Here is a 4761-nt window from a genome sequence, read left to right on the forward strand (position 1 = left end):
AGGTTTTACTTGGGGATTAAAGGCATTTCCCCGAGCTGGATTTTCGTTCATTTTTCTTTGGTTTTCCTTTATTTTATTTGTTCTTATTTTTTTTCTCCTTTCGCCCAATTCCCTTTTTTTTTGAAATTTTTTTATTATTGTTTATTTGTTTAATAAAAGTTTTATTTTAAAATTTTTTGTATGAAAAATATTAAAAAATTTTTTTTCATGGCAAAGTTTTTTTTTCTTTTCACACACAACCATAAATTTTAATAGAAATTTTAAGAAAAAGGGGTTTTAAAAAACACCCCAAAAACACCACACACCCCCAAACACACCAACCCACACCCACACTCACCAAACCCACAATTAAATAGACAAAAAAATTTTGATTTTAAAAAAAAAAAACCAAAACCCCAAAAAACACACACACAACATCCCAAAAGGGCAAAATATTATGGGGTGATAAAAAAAACCCAACCCCACACTCACTTCCCGAAAGTCCACCCACCGTTAAAAAGGGAAAAAAAAAAACCCCCACAAAAGATCCGTTTTTTTTTTCTCTCGAGTCGTGGTTTTTGGCCCTCGGGCAAAGGGGGTTCGTCTTCTTTTTCTCGTGAGATGTCGTTGTGTTTTGCCCCTCGCCTCTCGTCGCTGAAACCGGGCCCCCCTTTGGCTTGTTCTTTTGGGCGGGTTTCTTCGTTTTTTTCTTCTTCCTTTTCTTTATCTTTTTTTTTTTTTTTTTTTTTTTTTTTTTTTTTTGGTTCCGTCTGCTTTATCATTCTTTGTATTTTTCCTTGTTTTTCTTTTTTAGTTTGATTTTTTTTTTTTTTTTAAAGGGGGGGGGGTTTTTTCTTTCTTCTTTTCTTCTTTGTTTTTCTTAGTTTTTTTTCCTTTTTTTTCCCATTTTATTTTTTTATTCTTTTTTTTTTTTTTCTTGTTGGGTTATTTTTCGTATCTTCAAAATTTTTGGGTTTTTTTTTTTTTTTTTTTTATTACTGTCCTTTTTTTTACTTATTTTCCTCTTTTTCCCCTTTTTTTTTTCTCTTTCCTTTTTTGGGTTTTCCTTTTTTTTTTTTTCATTAACTCCCTTTATTTCCCCCCCTTCCCTTTTCTTCCTTTTGTTTTTTTCTCCCCCGACCTTTGGGGGTTTTTCCCCGGCAATACAAATTTCTTTTTTTTTTGTAAAAATTTTGGGAAATGAGGAGGTCTTTTTTTTTCGCGTTTTGGGAAGTGTTAAGTTGGGGCCTTTAAACCCTTTTGGGCCCTTTTTATTTTTTTGGGTTTGTTTTTTGAGGTTCGGGGGCTTCTTTTTTTTGAAAAAAAAGGAATTTTTTTGTGTAATTTTGGGGTTGGGGAGATCAGTGTGGGTTGGGGGTTTGGTTTTAAAAGGTTTTTTTTGTTTTGTTTTAAAAATTTCCCTTTTTAATTTTTTTTTGGTTGGTTTTTTTTTTTTTTTTTTTTTTCGAGTTTTCCTCTTTTCGATATTTATTTTCGGTTTGTTCTTTTTTTTATTTCCTTTTTTTCCTTTTTTAGGGAAAATTTATAGGAGGATTTGAAACCCCTGGGGGAACAGGGACTCCCCCTTTCCCCCCCCTTCCCCCACCCTCCTTTTCCCCCCTTCCCAAACCCCCGGGTTTTCCCACCCCTCTTTCCCCCCCCCTCCCCTCCCTCTCCCTTTTCCCTTTTTCCCCCCTCCCCCCCTTTCCCTTTGGTTCCACCCAATTTTTTTACTTTTCCCCCCCCCCCTATCCCCCCCCCTTTTTTCCCCCCCTCCCCCCCCCCCCCCCCCCCTCCCCCGGGGTCCCTTTCCCTTGCACACGCCATTGTTTTTCGGATGCCCGGAAACAAAGTCCTTTTTTTTTTATTTTGTTTTTTTCCTTTGGGTTAAAAGGGGCAGGCATTAGCTTTTTTATCTTTTGCAAACAAAAATTTTCTTTTTTTTTTCGCTGTTTTTTTTTTTCGGGGTTAAAATTCTTTTGGGTTGGGTTTTTTTTTTTAAATTTTTGGGGAAGGGAGGGGGGGTTAAGGGGGGGGGGTGAATTTTAAGGGGGGGATTCGTGGTTTGGGGGGGTTAAATTTTTTGTTTGTTTGTTGGGGAGGGGGTAAAGGGGATTTTTTTGTATTTATTCGTTGTTTAGTTTTGGGGTTTTCTGTTTTCATTCTTCTTCTCCCTTGCTCCCTCTTTTTCTCTCCTCTCTTCTTCTCTCTCTCTCTCCTCTCTCTCTTCTCTCTCTCTCTCTCTTTTCTTCTTTTCTTTTCTTCTCTCTCCCCTCCTCTCTCTTCCTTTTCTCTCGCTCTCTCTCTTCTCTCTTCTCTCTCTTCTCTCTCTCTCTCTCTTTCTCTCTCTCTCTCTCTTACTCTCCTCACTCTCTCTTATCTCTAAACCTTCTCTCTCTCTCTCTCTCATCTCTCCTCTCTCTCTTCTCTCATCTCTCTCTCCTCCAGTCTCTCCTCTCTCTCTCTCACTCTCTCACTCACTCACTCACTCACTCACTCACATCACATCACTCACTCACTTCACATCACTCACTCACACACACACACACACACACACACAGAAGACACACACGACCAGATGGATCACACACACACACAGAACAACACACAACACCCACACACACACATCCATGTATATTCATATTTATCTTCATGTATTACGCACATGTACATGTATTACGTAGCTGTTTGTTCGCCTTCGTCCAAAACATCGCACATAACTCTTTGTGGACCATAACCGTAAAACAGCGAGACGTTAGTGTGTTCAAGAGGCTGTTACTGCCGTGTCTCTCGGCGTCATACTATTTCATGGAGTTTGAGGGCTTACCTTTTTTCTTGTTTCGGACATGGAGAAACGACGAAACCAGAAGAGAGAGACAGAGACAGAGAAAGAGACAGGGACAGAGACGGACAAAGAACAGATAGTGAAAGAGAGTAACGCACGGGGTGGAGGGGGAGGGGGGGGTTGGCATAGAAAAGATGATAAAAGGAGGAAAGGAGAGAAAAGATGAATAGGAAAGAGTGCAGAGTGGAGAAAGAACACTCGCTAAAACACATCCGAAACCGTTATGTTACGCGGAGAGCAAATTCCGGCTTGGTGGACTCGAGGATTGACGTGCATTCCGGACGCAAAAAAACGCTCTTCCAGCGCAGATCTGTAACATCCCTCTTGCTTGCACTCAACTGCATGGCAACTCATGGATCTGGATGTCATTTCTCTGAGATTGGAAAAAAAAAGATTTTTTCTTTCCTCTCTTCTCTTTTGTTTTTCCATCTTCTCACGTTGATATATGTGACTTACCATGGTGTTTGTGGTTTGTAGCTATCATGTTGCTGGAATTTTGTTTTTATATGATTCGAATATATGTTTTATCATTTTGTCTCTGAAGACGAGTACGAACTAGTTATTCTGAGTGGAGCGTCTTACAAGCCCCAACGGGCAGTGACTCATCAGGATTAAACAAGTAAACAGTTTCTATGATCAACCACAGGACGAAACGAAAACCCGAGAATGAACTCCCTCATTATAGACACAGTATGTAATAAAATGAGCGACGGGGCCATTTGTGTTTCTCGTGCTGTAACGAATGCCTGCAGGAAGACGATGTCTGGAGAGTGATTTATTCAGTGTTGTTTCAAAAGATAGAATAGCTTAAGGATGAGAGTAATCAACATCCTCCTACTCATACCACCCCTTCCTCTCCCTTAGTATCCTATCGCCTGACACGCCTCCCTCCCCCTCCCTTTCCTCTCTCCCTTTCCTCCCTCCCTCTCCCTTCCTGCGCCCAATATCTTCTTTCCATCTCCTCCCTTGGCCCTCCCCCCTTCTCCTCCCTCCCCCCCCTCTCCCCCTATCTCCTCCCTCTCCCTCTCCCCCCTTCTCCTATCCGAAGGAGGAGTATCGGTTCACGATATTCATGAGTCAAGTTAGTTTGCCGGCCTCACAACTTGTTTTTCAACTCGGTCTGATTTTCCTTCTCTTATCTCGGTTTTTTTTTTTTTTTTTTTGTTCAAAGTCTGTTTTGTATTGTTTGTGTTAGTTACTCTCGGAGTTTTTGAAACTTCCTGCATACCAACAGTATATTATTTCTTTTTTTTTGGCTTCTCTCTCTCTCTCTCTCTCTCTCACTCACTCTCTCTCTTCTTCTCTCTCTTCTCTCTCTCTCTCTCACTCTCTCACCTCACTCACTCACTAACTCACTCACTACACTCACTCACTCACCTACTCACTCACTCACACACACCACACACACCACTCTAAAAACACACACACACTCACACACATCACAGACACACACACACCCACACACACACATCCATGTATATTCATATTTATCTTCATGTATTACGCACATGTACATGTATTACGTAGCTGTTTGTTCGCCTTCGTCCAAAACATCGCACATAACTCTCTGTGGACCATAACCGTAATAAAACAAGCGCAGGACTTTTTGTGTGTTCAGTGGCTGTTACTGCCGTGTCTCTCGGCGTCATACTATTTCATGGAGTTTGAGGGCTTACCTTTTTTCTTGTTTCGGACATGGAGAAACGACGAAACCAGAAGAGAGAGACAGAGACAGAGAAAGAGACAGGGACAGAGACGGACAAAGAGACAGATAGGGAAAGAGAGTAACGCACGGGGTGGAGGGGGAGGGGGGGGGTTGGCATAGAAAAGATGAGAAAAGAAGGAAAGGAGAGAAAAGATGAAAAGGGAAAGAGTGACAGAGTGAGAATGAAACACTCGGCTAAAACATCCGAAACCGTTATTGTTAGCGCGGGAGG

Source organism: Penaeus chinensis, chromosome 10 (genome assembly GCF_019202785.1).
Source record: "Penaeus chinensis breed Huanghai No. 1 chromosome 10, ASM1920278v2, whole genome shotgun sequence".
NCBI classification, from domain to species: domain Eukaryota; kingdom Metazoa; phylum Arthropoda; class Malacostraca; order Decapoda; family Penaeidae; genus Penaeus; species Penaeus chinensis.